This window comes from Miniopterus natalensis, chromosome 12, assembly GCF_054644295.1.
Source record: "Miniopterus natalensis isolate mMinNat1 chromosome 12, mMinNat1.hap1, whole genome shotgun sequence".
Lineage (NCBI taxonomy): Eukaryota > Metazoa > Chordata > Mammalia > Chiroptera > Miniopteridae > Miniopterus > Miniopterus natalensis.
Genome location: NC_142092.1, coordinates 26,715,689 through 26,736,337, shown reverse-complemented (window position 1 = coordinate 26,736,337; position 20,649 = coordinate 26,715,689). Strand labels below are relative to the sequence as shown.

Below are 20,649 nucleotides of genomic sequence, written 5' to 3'. Positions count from 1 at the left end.
TTCAAAACAAATTCAGAATAATCCTGGTGTGCAACATACTTTTCTCTCATAAAAAATAGTGATTATGCCATAACAATTACTGAACAAATAGAGAGGCATCATGAATAGTATAGTGCACATAATATTTTAAAGAGAAACAAAAATTTTAATGCATTAGTGTTATGGGAAGAATTTTGTCCCCCTCAAAATTCATGCATTGAAATTCTAGCCTCTAGTACAGGGGTGGGGAATCTTTTTTCTGCCAAGGGCCATTTGGATATTTATAACATCATTCGAAGGCCATACAAAATTATCAACTTAAAAATTAGCTATGAAAAAAGCTCCTAGATTTATTGAATTTTGAGTCCCACCTGCACTTGCCTTGGCAGGGCCAGAGCAAATGACTTCTGGACAGGACGTTACCCACTCCTGCCCTAGTACCTCACAATGTAACTATATTTGGAGATAGCCTTTTAAAAGATAATTAGGTTAAAATGAGGACATTACAATGGGCCCAAATTTACTGTGACTAGAAGACTCAAAGAGAAGCTGGCCATCTACAAGCCCAGGAGAGAAGCCCCCGGAAGAAAATAACCCTGCAGACACCTTCATCTTAAACATCTAGCCTCTAGAATCATGAGAAACATTTTTTTTCCTGTTGTTTAAGCCTTCAGTCTGTGGCACTGTTATGCCAGGTAAGAACACTAATACAATCAGTAATTTCCAAAGTTTCAGAATAGCTCTACACAACTTAACATTTATCCCATTTTCCACTTAACATTTATCTGTCTCTTTTGTGGGCTTCCTGCATAACTAATGCTCTCTTGATGTTCCCAGGTTTCAAGGGGTTGTCTATCAGTGGACACAGTTTCCCTTTCCTGCCTCCGCAAATGTACTCCCAAAGTGATCCTTTCCTGACCTGAAGAAAGAGACTATCACAAAGATTTTAATTACTGAGAACAGCTTGGCCTATATCCGTATTTGAGGGTATTTGTCTACTCAAGGAAAATAATACCTTTTTAATAAAGTAAGCCTTGTGTTATTTTGTTTTGCGTCGACAGTAATGAGCAGGTGTGATGAAATTGCTATCATCACCCATTACTGGTGGTAGTATAAATTGGAAAGCAACTTGCCACCGTGTATCAAACTCTTAAAAATATTTGTTCCCTCTCACCCAGTTATTTCACTTCTGGGAATCTCTCAAAAGGATATATCAACAGATGCCATTAAACATTTATGTACTCTGATAACCCATTTCACTACTATTTGTACTAGCCTCTGTCTCCCACAAAAAGAAACATATGCTATTATATCTTATAATAGATGAGAGAAATTGAGTTTCTTTCACAGGTAAAAAAATATTGTGATTTTATTTGTAACCATGTTTACACAGACAATTTAATTGCATTGGACTATTAAGAAAATTTCATAATTTTAGGTGAAAAGATAAGGATATCACAGGATTTCATTGTATAGAATTCAATTAACCCCCCAAATCAGGTCCCTTTACTCTCCCAACCTCCTTTCCATCTCCCTCCCCCTAAAATAAATAATCTCTTTTTATAAGTTAGTAAAATACTCAGAATTCTAAGAGAAAAGCATGAGTCATAAGGGATTTTTTGGCATAGCCCTCTACCATCTTACAGGGTCAGGGAGAAAAAATATTCCTACATTAATAATCTGTGAATATGCCCTGGTAACTACTTCACTCTTTTACATTAAAAATAATTGACACTGCTGATATCCAGTTACAGCTTTCCTTTCCCCTTTGGAGGAGCAAGGGCTAGTCTTCCTTTATTTCCTAATAGAGGTATCACAAAATATCTCATGACATAAGACGTAAAGACTAAGGCAATACCGTATTTTACTCTATCTCCTTGTGATAAGGTACATACATTGTTTTACTGTAATGAAACTGTCTAAAACCTTGTTGGACTATGATCACCAAGTGGAAGTTTAGAAAATTCTTACTTTCAGAAATGAAGAAGACATTGTAAATGGCAAATGGTCATGGGTGCCAATCTGCCATTATCACTTCACACCTGTAAAAATGGCTCCATCAACAACAAATCAACCAAAGCCAAGTGCTGGTGAGGGTGTGGAGAAAGGGGAACCCTGGTACACTGCTGGTGGGAATGCAGATTGGTGCAGCCTCTATGGAAAACAGTGTGGAGGTTCCTCAAAAGATTAAAAATTGACCTGCCTTTTGACTCAGTGATCCCATTTCTAAAAATATATCCTAAGAATCCTGAAACACTAATCAGAAAGAATATATGCACCCCTATGTTCATAGCAGCACAATTTACAATAGCTAAGATCTGGAAACAGCCCAAGTGCCCATCAGTAGTAGACGAGCGGATAAAAAAGCTGTGGGACATTTACACTATGGAATACTATGCAGCTGTAAAGAGGAAGGATCTTGTACTCTTGGGAACAGTATGGAAGGACCTGGAGAATATTATGCTAAGCAAAATAAGCCAAGCAGCAAAAGACAAACATCACATGATCTCACTTATATGTGGAATCTAAAGAACTTAATAAACTGATGAATAGAAATGATTCAATGACATGGAAGCATGGATCAGACTGACAAATCTCAGAGGGATGGAGGAAGATGGATGGGTGGATGGGGAGAGATTAACCAAAGAAGTTATATGCATATATGCACAACCCAAGGACACGGACAATGGTGCAGAGAGGGACTGAGGAGGGGGGTGGGATGGGGTGGAACGGGTCATTGGGGAGAAAAAGGGACATCTGTAATACTTTGAACAAAAATATGTTAATTAATTAATTAATTAATTAAAAATAAAATATATGAAAATTATCTTGGTGGTTATCTCTGAGTGTTGATTTTCTTCTATATATTTTCTGTATTTTCTAATTATTTTCTGCCATGACCATGTATTTCCTTCACAAGCAAAAGCAATGTTTTATTCCAGAGAAGAAATGTGTTAATCTCTTTTTTTTTTACTTATTCTGAGAATAAGTATTCTGTTTTTACTTAAACAGAGAAATGGGTTGGAGCCACTAAGATAAGTGCCCTTGTGTTGGCAGCACTATGGACATCAGGAGTCAGGAGCTGCAGGCCACAGGGCACTCCACAGCAGGCAACCTTGACTCATCATGTACTACTTGGCCTTCCGTGATCACTGAAATACTTAAAGATTAATTTCCATTTCACCTCCTCAGAGGACTAAACTTTATCTAAATTAAATTTTTCTAAACATAGAGTCACTGGGGCAGAGAGAATATAGATACATATATACATTTCAGAAAACTGACCCCCTTTAAATATTATTTTATTATTCAAACAATAATGTATTGAAGGCTGAAATTCCTTAAGGCACAGTGGATACAGTGATGATGTGGGATTAGGGTAATAGGATTAGGTACTAGTTCTCCCAATTATTAACCTGCGTACTTAGCCAAGTCACTTATCTTCACTGGGAATGATGACTATCTGAATAATCTCATAATGAATATTATTCAGTTCAACAGTATCTGTAAAGTGGTCTCTCTCTAGGTGAGCTATTAGTTTATTTATCAGGCACTGATCCTTAGTTTGAAGGGACCGCTATCAACCTGGGTGCCAAATTGTACTTTTTTTTCATCTTCACCTGAGGATATGTGTTTATTGATTTAAGAGAGAGAGGAAGGGAGAGAGAGGTCAAGGGAAACATCAATGTGAGAAACATCAACAGGTTGCCTCCTGTATGCACCCCAACCAGGGATTGAACCCACAACCTAGGTATGTGCCCTGATCAGGAATCGAACCCACACCCAACTAACTGAGCCACCCAGCCAGGGCCTAAATTATACTTTTAAGGACCCTAATAGGAGCCTTAATGGGGTCATTAAAAACATCTACATAAACTCTGAGCACTATAGTGTGTTATGCTCTTAACATATTTATTTTATTCAAATTTTGTGAACATATTTTGAATCCTGCAAATCTCAAGAAGAGTTAACCATAATATATTCTTTCCCTGTCATATTCTTGAAAGCACTTCATAAGTGCCTGACCTTCAAAAATTCAGAACCTAGAGTAACAGAAAACAAAATATTAGTGGAATTAATGTGGAACACGGCCATTATGCTGGGTTTGCATGTCATTGTTCCAAAGGTAGCATTAGCACCTTGCAAGGAGGCAGGATGGAGGAAGCAGGTCCCTCATTATTTCTGAGAGCTGGACTTGAGCACTAGTTAGAGATTTGAATACTCCATTATCATCAGTCAATAACTGGCATTTATGGATCTGTCATCCTACTGGATCATCAGCTAATTACATTAGTGATCAGATCTTATTTTCCTTTGTCTTTTTAATTTTAACCACAGAGAGTTTTGTCCGTGAAGGTCACTTGTTTTTATGGTACTGCTAACACAGACACATCATCATTAATACTTTAGTTAAAATATTTCTCTGAAGCTGAAGGGCTGGTTCCTTGTGAAATTTAATCCATGTTTTTCTGAGAAAGAAGATCAAAGTCCTAAATTTCCAGTTGTGTAGGAAATTCTCTGCCATCGAGCAAGTCATTTAACCTGTTTGACCTCACTTTCTTTATTGTGGAATGAAATTATTAGTATTGCAATTAAGTATTTACTCATTTTTTAACAGCTACAGTTCTGTAGCTAAACATCACTTTGATGGGAGCTTCATGCAGCATCAAGAAGCTAGAATTTTCTAATTGCTTTCCCCGTCTTGAATTCTAGCCCCATCCAACCCACCGTCCATTCTATTATAGGGAGATTATCCAAAAGGTGAATTCTGTTTAGGTAATTCTCTCACTAACATCCTAAAAGAGTTTCCCATCATCTTGGACAATATATAAACTTGTTTTGGGCACTCATAAAGCAGTTTCATCTCACTCCATTCACCCGGGTCACCCATCTGCTCCAGAAGAAACAGACCTCTAGCTGTTCCCTGAATACGCTATGTTCTCTTTCATTTCTGTGTTTTTCACACCCTATTTCTTGTTCCTTGTATTTTTCATATTCGGTTCCTTGTTTCATGAATTCTCTTTTTCTGTTTCTCCTCTGGGTTAAGATAGTACTCAGGCAAAGTCCTTTAGAGCTGCGCCCCTGCGACCTCCCGTTAGGTTCCTCCTGGGCTTAGCTACATGCCCCTACGATGTGCATCTCTCACTATGCCTTACCTTTCCCTACCATAACCTTGCGCTTCCATTCTTGCTTTAAGGTGCACCTCTTCTGGAACACTTGCTAGTTCCTAACCAGAAGGGACTTTGCTTCGTGATTTCTCTTACCTGACATCTAGCGCAATGCCTGGCACTCAGAAAACATTTGTTGAAAAACAGGTGAAAACAACAAGATGGCGGCGTAGGTAACTGCGGTCCCCGCCGCCTCCCGCAACCACATCAAAATTACAACGAAAATACAGAATGACCATCACTCAGAGCCTCCTGAAATCTGGCTGAACAGAAGCCCTACAACCAGGGAACTGAAGAAGCACCGAGAGCGGTAGGAGGGGGGAGACGCGAGCGGATCGGGGCTGGATCTTGGAGACACGGCCGCGGGCCCACACCCGGTGCCGTGGGGTAAACCCGGGAGGGAATCTCGGGGTGGAGGTTTCCCAGGGAAGAGAGGAGTCCCAGCCCCACAGCAGGCCCCCAGCCCAGGGCTCCAGGGCCGGGAAGAGATGTCCCCACAACTCCGGGCTGTGAAACCAGCGGGGACTGTCCCTGAGGGTCGCGGAGGCTGCGGGAGCCCCAGCAGCTCCTCTAAAGGGCCCGGCACGGACTCACTCGGACGCTCCCTCTGAGCCCAGCGCCCGGCAGCAGCTGGGACACTCGGGGAGGAACTAACCTGCCTGGAATCCGGGCGAGAGGTGGAAGGGCAGCTTTCTTCTGGGCAGAAGGGCTGGCAGAGGCCATTTCTCCTTTGGCGAGTCCTCCCCGCACACAGCCGGCAGGCAGGCGCCATGTTTGAATCGCCAGCACCTGACTCACACCTGTGGCCCCGCCCTGTGATTCCTGGAGGCCCCGCCCCTCCCACCTGCAGCTCATCCAGGCCGTTTCCAGTGGTTTTTCTGTGCAAGTGGCCTCTCGAGCCTCATGCTTAGGACTCTCCTAAAATCTCTCAAACAAGCAGCAGCGGGCCCCATACGGCTTGATAAATGGCCCCAGGCCTGGCACTAGTGGCAGCTGCATTGGCTCATAGCTTGGCCTCTCCTGGACAATGCCAAGCCCAGCACAAGTAGCAGCCAACTACAGTTTGCTCTGTAGCTCATGCTGGGTGGCCCTGGGCAAGGCACTGGCACAGGCTGACTTTGCACCTCCCAGGAGGCCCCAGAGACAGTGCACCTGGTGGTCAGACTCGACCACCTTGGATTACAACCCTACCACATCCACGAGTAACACTCAAGGGGCGCACTTGGTGAACACCAAAGCTCCACTGAAGTACATGCTGCTCCATAGGGGCAGCTCTTTGGTTGTAGTTGCAGCTGGTTTTTACAGCCAATTGGCCTGGGGATCAGTTCCTCCCAGTGATGTCATCAGCAACCAAGACTCAACTACAACAGGACAGTGCACACAGCCCACACAGGGGAGCACCTAGAAGGCCCAGCTCAGGTGACTAGGAGGCTGAGCCACTGGGCCCTAAGGACACCTACTACACAAAGCCACTCTACAAATTCCAGGAGACACAGCAGCTCTACCTAATACATAGAAACAAACACGTGGAAGCAGCCAAAATGGGGAGGCAAAGAAATATGTCACAAGAAAGTTTGAGAAAAGGAGCTAAATGAAATAGAGCCAAGCAGCTACTAGATACAGAGTTCAGAATAATGGCTATAAGGATGCTCAGGGCTATTATGGAAACTAGTGAGATCATCAATGACATAATAAAGTACCTATCAGAAATGAAGGCTACACTAACTGAAGAATAATTTACAGGGAATCAACAGTAGAGTAGAGGACACTGAGAATCAAATCAGCAATTGGGAACATGAGGAAACAAAAAACACCCAACCAGAAGAGCAAAAAGGAAAAAGAATCCAGAAATATGAAGATAGTATAAGGAGCCTCTGGGACAACTTTGAGTGGCCCAACATTCGTATTATTAGGATGCCAGAAGGGGAGAAAGAGAGCAAGAAATTGAAAACCTATTTGAAAAAATAATGACAGAAAACCTCCCCTACCTGGGGAAAGAAATAGACTTACAAGTCCAGGAAGCACAGAGGGTCCTGGACCCAAACAAGAGGAACCCAAAGAGGCCCATGGCAACATCATACTTAAAATGCCAAAGGTTAAAGACAAAGAGAGAATCTTTAAAGCAGCAAGAGAAAAGCAATTAGTTACTTACAAGGGAGCACCCATACGACTGTCAGCTGATTTCTCAACAGAAACCTTGCAGGCTAGAAGGGAGTGGGAAGAAATATTCAAAGTGATGAAAGACAAGAACCTATGACCAAGATTGCTCTACCCAGCAAAGCTATTACTTAGAACTGAAGGTCAGATAAAGGGCTTCACAGATAAGAAAAAGCTAAAGGAGTTCATCACCACCAGATCAGCATTACATGAATTGTTGAAGGGTCTTCTTTAAGAAGAAGCTAATGAACAAAACAGTCTCACAAACTGAATAGATCCAGAGACAATGATGCATGCAACAGATGGTCATATTTCAGAGGGAAGGGGGTTGGAGGGGAGGAAGAGATTAACCAAAGAAGTTATATGCATATGTGCATAACCCATGGACACAGACAATAATGGGATGAAGGCCTGGGGAGAGGGTGGGAGCGAGGTGGAGGGGGTCAATGGGGGGGAAAAATGGGACACCTGTAATACTTTCAACAATAAAGATAAATTTAAAAAGAAAAAATAGGTGAAAAATTTTGTATATGTTTCATAGAATAACTCATTATTAATTGCTCTTTTTGCAGATGCAATAGGATATATCCAAAACATAATCTCCTCCCTTTTTACCTGACAAAAGAAAACCGAACATGCTAGCTTAATAACCTAATCAGCCATAACATGTTAGAACAGAGATGGTGACTTTCACTAGACTTTTCCTTATCTTTAAAATTACTTTTTTTCAAAACCTTAAATGGAAAACAAAAAGAAAGATCAATACAGCCTTGCAAAGCACCATTTATATCCTATTCCCAACAACTACTTACTTCCACTTCACAGCACACCAGACAGCAGAGCTTGTTTGTTAACTAGGTAATAGCAAGCTAATTTTATTCACACATTTTCCAAATAGTCACTACATAGCTTCTCCTATCCTCTGGGTTGAAAGGCATAAATTCAGGGAATCAAGTTACTAGCCATCCTCTAAAAATATACTTTAAATTGAGTGTTGCTGTGATGATAGTCTGGGCAGCACTGAAGAGTAGTTTTATAAATACATCCTTTGCCATGTACAAGTTCATGTTTGAGATAGATATGTTATCGTGGTTAACCTGTATTATAATAAAAGGACTGGAAAAGAAAGTAGGAAAACTAGATGCATTCTTATTTTTGGGGTTCAGATCTTCTTCTATAAAATGAGAAGATCAAAATAATTTTTTTTAAAAAAAATCAGCTTAGAATTCTTATTTGGCAGGAGAAAACTATCCCACAAATGTCTGGTACCAATTTTCTCTAATATATCCCCAACACACATACAAACCTGCACAAATATATGTGTGCACACACACAGCTAAAGCTACAATTTTCAAAGAATAAATATATCTCCTAAAGATAAATATATAATTTTAGAAACATGTCAATACTTTATATTAATTTTAAAGAATGATCTTACTGTTCCTTATAAAATGTATTGTAGTAAGTGAAATGCATAAATTTAATTGTCTAAGAAGAGAATTAGGGTATCATTGGGGGGAGAAAAACACATTCTTCAACACAATCAGCAAAGCAGGTTTTGTGGATGAGCCACTGTCTAAAATGCCATCTGAGTATTAGAAGGAAGATGTTAGAAAAACCTGAACAGAGAGGATATTCCAAGGGTAGATACAAGAGCTAGCTGTGATTCATCAGTAAAAGGCAATGGTGAGGTTGGAAGAAGAAAATGAGATTAATTAAATCACATTGATCAATATTCAACAGTTGCCTAATTGAAGCATTATATAAAGTCCTATGGAGAGCAGCTATACGGAGACATGCAACGTATCAGTTAATGTAACAAGTCTAAAGCACCAAACACTTGGTACAAAACCTAGTATGTGCTCAAAAGATGTTAAAACTAGGTTAAAACTTTCAAAGTTGAAATTTCTCCTTAAAGAACTTGTAGAATTTCTCAAAAGGACTATTCTTCTGTTCAAAAGGATTTTACACACTCCCCTTTCTTAAGATATTACTTCATTCTGTTGTGTATTAGCTAGCTTCTGATCTTTGTCAGATCTCAAATTAGATGTATTTCTTCAGAAATATTCCCTGGGGTGTGTGTGTGTGTGTGTGTGTGTGTGCGCGCCTGTGCACGTGCATGAACATAGCTGTTTCTCAGTAAACATGTACTGGATGCTATAAGATGTACTGTTAAATATATATGCCATTATGATATATTTGAAGCCATCATTAATGTTATAATTTAAAAAGCCAATAAGATTAAGCATTTCAAAAAATTTCTAAACCCTTCAGACCCACTGATCGAAGAAACACATTTGCATCCTGAAAAGATTACAAAAAACATGGACCTTTGCCCTAGCCAGTTTTGCTCAGTGGCTAGAGCCTCAGCCCTCAGACTGAAGGGTCCCAGGTTTGATTCCAGCCAAGGGCACATGCCTCGGTTGCAGGCTCAATCCCCAACCAATCAATGTTTCTCTCTCTCTCTCTCTCTCTCTCTCTCTCTCTCTCTCCCCTTCCCTATTCCACTCTCTCTGAAAAAGCAATGGAAAAAATATCCTCGAGTGTGGATTAAAAGAAAACAAAAAAAATCATGGACCTTCCAAAAATGATGTAAGTTACAAATTTATTAATTGAGGGAAATGGCAAAACATCTTTTCCTCAACTTTCATTTAATACATGGCGTAATCTAGGTTGAGAGAAGTTAAGGAACTTGCTCAGGCTTACACAGATAATTAGTGGCAGAACTAAAATGGGCCCCCTAACTGCAAAACTCCCCATTCAGTACATGCTGTGTTTGGGGAAGGACTCTGCAATGATAATGCATAGCTTGGAGTTATTCATGGGGAAGATAAAATAAGAGCACAAATGGTTGACTCAGGAATTTTACCTCCTTAATTGTACAATTCTATCAGGTCTGCAGTTATTATAAAACTCCATTGTTTAACAAGTAATTCTCAGTTTGAATTGTTGAAATTGCATGTTGAATATTAAGTATATTGAATACTCAGAAAATCCTTAAAATGAAAAAAAAAATTATTTTGTGGTTGGTATATCTGCTTCTTTGGAACTTTCCTTGTTTAATGCTATTCTGCTGGTAAGTAAATTATAAATATCTTATGTTATGTTTGTTCAAAATATCTTAGTAGAAAAGCCCAAAATATAATCATGAAATTTAAGTACATGAAGGTAAATAATCAAATCGTTACGGCACTTATTACACCATTAATATTTATATTTAACCTTTTTGGTTAAATTCTTACCAGTTCACCTAGAATGATTTTCATTTATTTAAAATAAAAGAAAGGAATGATATTAAAAGCTTTCTCTTCTCATGCAATGGTAACTCTTAAGGGTTATTTATAAAAGTGCAATTGTTTTAGATTCTGTATATATATTATATTCTTTTCATATTAAATGTATTGGGGTGACAATGGTTAATAAAATTATATTGTATGCATCTTGTATATATTGCATTGTGTGTTTACCTTTCTCAAACAATATTTCCTTGTGCATTTTAAAAGATACGCATTTTATATATCATTTTTAAGGTTCTTTATAAGTAAGCATATTACACAGTGCAACAAGAAAATACATTTTCAGTTTCTCTCTTGCATGAAATATCTGAATTAATAATTTGACCTACAAGGAGTAGAATCTTTCTTTTCATTAGACTTCTCCTCTCAACAGGGGCTTTGTTAGCCTACTGAGTCATGACGAGTAATCCTTTATATGCTATGTTCCCCCTGATGAACTAACAAATTAAAATGTAATGAGAAACAATGACACTGGGAATACTAAGGAATAGCCACGTAGGTGGGAAGAAATCCATAATTAAGCCAAGATGTACATTTTAATTATAATCTTATCAAAGTGATAATACAGAATAAAATACAGTTTGAGGAATCTAAGGAAACCATAATAAAGACCACAAGAAAGCTATCTCAGACCCCGTATTGTTTCCCCTACCTTCTGCGGTGGGGCCCTCCTCTCACCCTCTACCCTTCCAAAGCCTTATTTTACTATATCTTGCCAAGAATTAGGAAGCAATCAAGTGATTTTTCACCACTTTCATCTCAAGCTAAGGTAATTATTTGTCTGTTTTCTTTTTTTTTCTTTCCTCTCTCTTAAACTTGGTTTGCTCAAGGGTAAAATGAACCACAGTACTTATCAGCTTAATGCATACACAAGTGATACTGAAGGCAACTGACCACGACTGAAGCCAGAGGTTAGCTGCAAATCCATTAGCAATTTTAAATAGTGGGGGAAGGCATTCTTGGTGAATCTGTGATAATGCTGAATAACTGCAGAAGCCACAAAATAAGACAATGTCATTTACATTAATATGTCATTAGACAATTCACAGAAAGCTTTAAAGAGTGCAAAAGGTTTCCTATAAGACGAGCAAAGCCATATTTGCTGTTCATATATTTAAAAATAAAATTTCTTACTATTTTTGGACACATCATCATTTAGTTTTAAGGATCATTCTAGGTATAGCTGTACAAAGCAGGAAGCTAGCATACCTAGAAAATAGTCTTGCCAGCTCTGAAACACTCATATATCCTAGAAATATTTGGAATTTACAGAATATACTGTGGAAAATTCTAAAGTGTGTATTGGGGGGGAACTTAGTGACATCATTTTCATTTAAGTTTGCAATCTTCAGTTAGTTGTCATTTATAAACCTTCCACCATAAAATCTACAATTTATGTTTAAGGAAAATTCCATCTTTGAAATCTAATCTCACATTCTAGAATCACAAATCTCTATACTGTTTGCTTTGTTCTTGTTTTACAAATGTCCTTCCAAAGCTATGGTAAACTTTAATAAGAGTCTCTCAAGTCAGTCACTTATCATGACCATTCTTATTTTAAGAATTGTTAATTAACAGATCAGTGACATAACAGAAGCCATACCGACTCATTCAAAGCAGTTACAAAGATTGGTTCTTTAATGGAGCTGTGTTAGCTTAAAACCTGAAGAAAATGTCAATGTCAGTATGTATTGCCTACATATATTAGTAGCATTTAATGTGTCTGTGTGTGTGTGTATGGACATGGTTATTGGTGTGGGCAGGGTTTGGGTGAATGTAACTATTCACATCAGCAAAATTTAGCTAAAAACAAGTTTTAGAGAAGGAATGCTAGTCTAATACAGCTAGGATCCTTGGAAGGAATGCAAGAGAAGTCCTAAATAGATAGGAGCAAAAATAAGAAATAGCATATTTTGATGTTTCTGTTTAATAGTGATAGCAACTAATATTTTTTTTTAATTAAATTAATTGGGGTAATAATAGTTAATATGAACATAGAGGTTTCAGGTGTGGGTTTCTATGTTACAAGATCTGTATACTGCTCTGTGTGCCCACCACTCAAAGTCATATCTTCTCCCATCACCATATATTAAGCAACTGATATTTAAGAAACAAAAAGCTTATTATATAATAATAAATAGAAAAATAAGAAGGGAAATACAGAATCACCATTATGCAAAAATCACATTGTTGCACAACATTTAGCCTGGCTGGTGTGGCTCAGCGGTTGAACATCGACCTAGGATACAGGCGATCGGGGTTCGATTCCCGGTCAGGGCACATGCCCGGGTCTCGGGCTTGATCCCCAGCACGGGGCGTGCAGGAGGCAGCCGATCAATGACTCTCATCATTGATGGTTCTCTCTCTCTCCCCCTCTCCCTTCCTCTCTCTGAAATCAACAATATTTATTATCAGTGGATGCTAAAATAATTGGGTGAAGGATAATCAAATAATCTGAAAGTATCGCTCCCAATATATTAATTAGTTACAAACAGAGAAAATAGTGTGTAGTGGGAAGGCCCAGCACATGCTACCTTCATCAAGTACATCCCGAGAAATGAAATATATTTTATACCCTGTGATATGATGCACTGAGAAGGACACAGTGTTATTTCTGTGGTGTTGCTAAAAATGCATAATCTAAATCTAATTATGCAAAAAAGTTACATAAACCTAAATCAAGAGGCAGTCTACAAAGTAACTGACCAGTGCTTTTCAAATGTTTGAAGGTCGTGAAAGACAAGGAAAGACTTAGCAACTGTCAGAGATGAACAGAAACCAAGGAAATAGCAACTAAATGTAATCTGCGATCCTAGTTTGGATCCTAGAAGAGAAAAAAGGTATTTGTGGAAAATCTGGTAAAATGTTAATAAGAACCATGGATTACTTAATCCTCTTATACCAATGTCAATTGTATAATTGTATAAAGACATTATAACTATGTCATATGTTAACAGGGGATGCTGGATGTTGGGTATACAGAAACTTTTTAAACCATTTTTACAACATTTCTATAGATCTAAAAATGTTTCAAAAACTTTTAAAACTATTATAACAGAGCTTTAGGCAGGTAATGATGTAAATGAAACCAACACACTTCAAAACTTCCTTTGTAGCTAACAAATTATTCCAATGCCAGCATTTTGCTGAATTTTATGATTATTCCCTGTCCAAGTTTTCCCCCCAAACAAATTGATGAGAATATATTATCCCTCATAGTTCGTAATCAATAATATGAACCAAACTAATTGCTGAAGACTAAGCCTGTGTTTTCTATTATCACTACATTTGCCTATCCCAAAATCTTATCTATTTTATTATTTCATTAAATTCATGACAAGTATTTACTGATTGCCATGACAAGCCACACACTGAAAAAGATATGAGATGATTACAATGTACGTACCTGCACAGATTATCAAGACCTAGATAAATGGTTTATGTAATTAAATCTTACATACCTACTCTAAAGTATTATCATATAAGTTAAAATGATTTTGAAGGTGATTGTTATATTTGCATGTTACTTTTTAAAAAATTTATCAATTTTTAGAAAGAGGAAAGTGGGGAGAGAGAGAGAGCAAGAGAAACAAACACACACCAATTTGTTGTTCCACTATTTATGCATTCGTTGGTGTTTCTTATATGTGCTGGGGATCGAACATGCAACCTTGGCTTTTTAGCAAGACACTCTAACCAAACACATTTGGGAAGCAGTACTACATCGGTATTTTAATATTGATTTTATTAACTTTGTGCTTTAATCCCAAATTTATTTTCTGCATTCCATATATTTCACAAAAATAATTTAATAAAATATTTTATTTCAAAAAAAGCACAAACATTACTGTATAATGATGACTCTGTCAGCAGTAAATGACTGGGTGATAGAGAATACTGTATCACCAAGCTCAACATGTCTATTTCTTAGCTGCCAGGTAAAAGTCCAAACTTGCTTATGAGATTTGAGATCGGGCCTTTGATATACAATGACTAACAGTTTAGGCTGCAGCCAAGTGGAACCTAGTATGGTGTGACTTTCTTGTATTATTGGTAAATGCCAAAAGATGATGGCATAAGCATTTACAGATAAATATAAAGATCTAGAAATTATTTCAACTAAGTAAAAAAAGAGCCAAGTCCTATCTTGTCCAAAATTTCATAAATACTTAGATATATTTAGTTTTCTCTGTCAATTTTTTGTCACGATTTATTTAACATTCTCTTTCCTAAATACATAACTTTTGTAAGGAAATGAGAAAGTTAAATGAGATCCAGAATAAAATAAAATAAAGATTAGGGAAAGAAGACTGAAAAAATATCAGGTAAAAGGGATTTGGGACACCTAATAAGGTATATAAGAAAAAAGAGATGAAAGAATTGTATCACAAAAGGTCAAAGCAAAGACCTGGGAAAGATCAAAGCGCCAACAACTTGCAAAAAGTAGGAAAGCTTAAATCTGAACAATGTATGTAACTTTCTCTTATAATTAGCAGAAGTTCATAACACGAAGTACAAATAAACCGTGAAGTTATAATTTTCTTAAAAATGTGGGGAGGGGGGTTTCCTTCTCTTTTATGCATTTCTCAGTGTACAGCAGAGCAGCACCTGGCAACGTTTCTATTTTGAACAGTCATGCCATAAAAATAACAAGGTGTTAACAACAGTTTTTTCATTAAGGGGCAGGAGTATTTTATTTTAACTCCATAGATACAAAATATAATATTAATCCTACACAACAGAAAAAGCACAAAACATTTCATTAAGGGGGAGAAATAATAAAAAAGACCACCACAAATTGCCACCACATTTTCAAAAAGCATTACTTTGTCCACCTGAGGTTGACCTACAATGAGGAGTAAGTCGTTTAAACAGTCATTTCACTCTTTTGTATTCTTCATCTGAAGTGAAAATGACATGTAAGTGGAAACCACCGCAAGAACCTTCTGCTTTGGTCATGGCTTAGCATTGTCTCTCTAATGCTCTCAGAAATGTATTCAAATTCCTCCGATGAGCTGATTGCTAAGGTCCATTACCTAGAACAGTACCTAGCACATAATGGGCAGTTAATAAATACTTTCTTGCTGGCTAGCTAGCGGCTATAACACTCCTGTCCTTTACATACATTTAGCATTTAATATAGGCTACTTTGTACTGTTACTTATGTTTTTATGGCTTTGTATATTCTTTCTAAAAAGAAACTGTGTATTAGAACATTTCAGGAACCAGCCCCTATCAGTGAAGAAAGCTCTCACACAAAACCAAGGTAAGACTCAAGGCAGAGGGACTGAGCCTACAGACTAGTTTCCATTTTTTAGGGCCACCCAATGTGATTTTCAGGATGTCATACAAGGCGAAGTTCATAGGGTGGAAAGAGACCCAAATTGTAAATTGCTTGCTCCAAAATATTTCATCCTGGATTGTTTTTTAATGTTCACAAGGCCAAGATGCTCTATTGGGGGGAGGGGGGGAAGGATCAACATCTTACCTATGGAATTAAAACCTTTTAGTTCAAATTGGAATTTACCAAGGCAAGTGGGAATCCAATGTAAGGTGAATAAACCGTCTGGACTGTGGAATCTCCCTTACAGTGTTAAGTCCCTGGATGGCCTTCAGTTCTATTCTTGCCTTCAGATGTGGGGTTTAAGCACTTGAATAGATATTTCATTTCTGTTTGTGGAATATCTAGGAGAAGTCAAATAATTTCTCAGCTCCAATGGATCAAAGATTAGGCCGGAGTTGCCCTCTGATCTGTTCCCACTTTTCCTCTACAACTAACACAGAGGCAGGGTGTCTGGCTCAGAATCCGGACTCTACTGTTTGTTAGCATTCTGTCCTCAGATTTCACTTAACTGAGTCTCAAGTTGCTCAGCTGTAAAAAAGAACTATTTTTATGGCTTACTGTATTGAACACCTTTTTTTTTAATGAGAAGGAAAAGATGAAGCGTTTTATAAAGTACTTAATCATCACCATCATCAAATTTGTTTTCCTGCCCTCCAACATTTCTTCCCTGTGAGCCCTGAGAACATCTGTCCGCTGTTTCAGCGGTTGTGTCACTCTGTCTGTCGCTCATTGTTTCCTTTGCTCTGGGAAATCTTAAAGCCTAGCTGAGGCTTTGCTGCCCACTGCAGGAGGAAAGGAGAGATTCTTTCTCTTCTGGATTCTTCAGGGGCTTCACCTCTAGTGCTCTGATGGTTATTCTGTGATTTATTACTTGAAGAATCTTGTTAATACATATTTTCTTCCTGTGAATTCATTCCTAGTTCAATATGTATACAGATTAGTTTAATTAACTGTTATATCCAGTATACCAAACTAAGAAAAATGACAGGGATTTAATGCACATGAACAATTATTTTTGTTGTTGATTATAATGACTTATATGGACATTCCCACAAAATATTAGGCATTCATATTCAGTTCTTATATTTCCTATTTTCCTGCTATGATCATTTAATGGGTCTATCCAAAGCTTGTAATGCATTTGTCATTGCCTGGAATGGTACCAGGTATTATAGTAGGCAATAAATTTTGAATGAATAAATAGATTTACACTAATACACGAATACATGTAAAAACCCAAACTGTTCTCATGACAAGCAGGGTAACTAGTTCAATTTGAACAAGTCCCAGTGTATTGGGGAAAAAGAGTCAGGATTTAATACACATCATGAATTTACAAAATGAAGAGGAAAATGCAATGGGAGAATGTTCTGAGTTTTATTTTTAACAGCAGAATAGAATGTATTGGGGAGCTTTCCTCAACATTTCTACTATAGTAAAATCTTGTTACAAATTTTTTCAGGGAAGACAGGAAATGTTTTCTTGAACTCTCATTTTATTATGTGCCATGCTGCTATAACTATGTGGATTCTCTGCTGCAATTTAAAATATTTTTTTTTTCTGTTGTTATACAAAAGTCTCTAGTTAATTGTGTTATAATGAGATTACACATTTAAAAATAAAAAGGGTATACTGGAGTTCTTTGTAAACTGTGCACATATTTGGTCTATAAAGGATTTATAAGATCATAGAATTCTAGGCATCTGTTTTTAAAAGCTGAAATGGACTTTAGAGATGATAAATTTAAGGACTTTGTATTGAACCTGTGTAATTATAATAATGACCTTTAATTCTTTGCTAATGGCCTAGATGGAATTAATTGGTTATTTCAATATCAGGGTTCATTTTGTTTGGAATTTTAAGAGTCTCTTCTTTCCTATAATGGGTTCTATCAAGCTTATTTAAAATGTTCTGAAGGCACATGTTTAAGAGCCTTAACATTCTCCCTGCACCATCTCTTTCATCTCCCTTCTAACATTATTTGCAGTGAAGAAGATCCTAGCTTTGTTCCTTTGTAATTCTGCTTTGGTTGAGCTATTATGCAGATCTTAGTAACAGTCTTTTCTCTTAATTACGTTCTTTATATTGAGAAAATTTTATGATTGGAAATCAGATTACTATTTACAAAAATCCGGAAACTTTTTCCTTTAATGGAAGTTACAAGCTATCTAATTTCTAAATAGTTCCATGCTGCCATCTTCTGGTTATGTTGTAAGAATATTTTTAAGCTTATAAACTATTTTTAAATGTCTATTGATGTAGTTTGAAATATCAGAAAAATAAACCTGTATCAAATCAATGTCAACAATTTGAATGATTAGAGCCACTGTATCTACAGTCCACTGGCTTGAAATCTTAAAGATAATGGTAATGTCTTATGGATTTAAGTATAAAAATAGAATGGTAGCCAAAGACAAAGTGTTTTACCCCATGATTATTTATCTTAGATGCTAATGAGACGGTTCTGTGACATTTTTCTATTACATTACTTTCTACATAACTATTTTCACATCTTTTCAATGTGGCAGCAAGAGGAATGCAAACTAAGTAAGAAACTTTCCCAAATCTATAGTTCCTATGATTTTAGCGATACTATTTAATGGTGTTGCAGGTGGCACTGGATCATTTTGCCCATTTAATTGCCCTGTTTTCACTTTAAAACTGCCAGTACCTACAGCAACAGCACAGGCCAAAGGCCCACAAAGGGCAGGCTAGAGAAGCCAGGGTTTTACTTTTTTTTTTTTTTTTTAACATATCTTTATTGATTTCAGAGAGAGGAAAGGAGGGGGAGAGAGAGAGAGAAACATCAGTGATGAGAGAGTCATTGATCGGCTGCCTAGCCCGCAACCCGGGCATGCGCCCTGACCAGGAATCGAACCCCAATCGCCTGGATCCTGGGTCGACGCTCAACCGCTGAGCCACGCCCGGCCCAGCAGAGTTTTACTTCTTTAAGAGCTTTTGCATTTTGAAGAATCATTGAAACCTACACAGCCTTCTTTTTTGTATTCTTTTTTTTTTTTTTTCCAAAGATCCCCATTCACTCCACTAGCATTCTCATCTTCATAGTGTTTGAGACAAAGACAGAATCATTTATATATAGGACAAATTGATGTCTTTCACTGAAAACTGATTTCAAATGTAAGCTGTTACATATATTGCTTCACATTCAGATAAGGAACAGTGTCGTCATGTCCTGTGCCTTTTCAAGATGACTATAGGGGAGCATAAATCATAATAGCTCATTGAAAATCAAAATGCAAATGGCCCCAGCAAATGTTGAGCAACAGAGGATTTTTCTCAACTGTTTATTAAGTGCAATCCAAAATCTAAAGCAGCTCAGATAGGTGCTAATTTCATTCCTGTTATTAGTAATTAGTAATGAAATTTAATGATGTTTGTAAGTAGCTCTCAACAAGCGTTTGCGATATTAAACAGGGTCTAAATAGAAGGGGCCATTAAAATCTAGTTTTTAAGCTTAATAGTCTTGGGCAAACAGGTATTTCGAACAATGAGCACCTCTGAGAGCATATGCCACGTTTAAATGGCAAATTTGGCCCATGTGTTGTGGGCACAGAGTTGACCTTGTAAGTGCTGGATACAGTAAGCATTTACATGAATTGTACTACACTACACCATGGTTGATAACTATGCTGTTCACTAAACTGTAAGAATCTGAAATTCCTGTCATTACTTTGCCATGACAAAACTATTTTTAGTCTCCTATATTCACAAAAATTGCTGTTATCATACAATGATAGGCAGCTATCAGTTGAACGGATAGTCTATTGTTCCACAGCTTTACTCTGGATAAAACAGACATCTCTATTTATAAAATGTGCTTTTGGACCCATTTGAGGGCTGCTGTTTTGTCCCAATAGTGAAAAGAGAGTCTTTTTTAATTCCCACAAACAAAAACCCTTTCACCGGTGTCAAATCCAGGACTTTGTATTAATTAGCATCAAACTAGCTGACCTAAATGCATTAAAACACTCACAGATATGTATACATTATAAATATTAGATAGATATGATTGTTGATATGCCATTACTAAACCTTTGCTATACCATTACACTTATTGCTATTAGGAAAAAGTAAAATAAATTATTATACTCAAAATTTACTCCTCTGATAACATATCCTAAACCTAAATCTAGAGAGGGGGAAAAAACACCAACAATTTTATTCAGTGTTTTAAAGATTTCAAATTCAACTCAGGCATGTCATCTTAGAATGAAACTATGTAATAGTAAACATATCTCATTTATTCTGTCTTCTTGTTGGTAGTCACTACAGAATTTTCATCAGATTAAATTCCAATTTTCAGTTAACTTTTATGAAAATTAATCTAAAGGATGAAATAAACAATAATGTTAAGATAAAAACTTTTATCACTACAAAGTTTGAGGATAAAATTGACTTTTAATTGTATGATACTGAAAATATTTTATGAAATGCAACCTACCACTGTCTAAGACAGAAGAATAATTGAGAGAGCTAGAAATAAACAAAAGGGGCAAGAATTCCTGAGATAGATAGAATCTAATTCCACCAACATGTATTGACCTCCTACTCTACACCAGAAACTATGCTCCATTAGAATAAAACTGTGCATGGCACATTTCCTGCTTTCAAGGTATTCAGAATTAACCCAGGGAGTTAGACAGGGAGACATCTAACTACTGAACAATGTGATAACTGCATGAAG

At 37.2% G+C, this 20,649-nt stretch overlaps 1 long non-coding RNA gene across 1 annotated transcript in view; it reads right to left on the bottom strand.

Moving 5' to 3' along the window:
- The window catches only part of LOC107545512 (uncharacterized), a 475,896-nt gene that overhangs the window by 305,308 nt on the left and 149,939 nt on the right, over window positions 1-20,649 (bottom strand). The gene's annotated exons all lie outside the window — the stretch shown is intronic.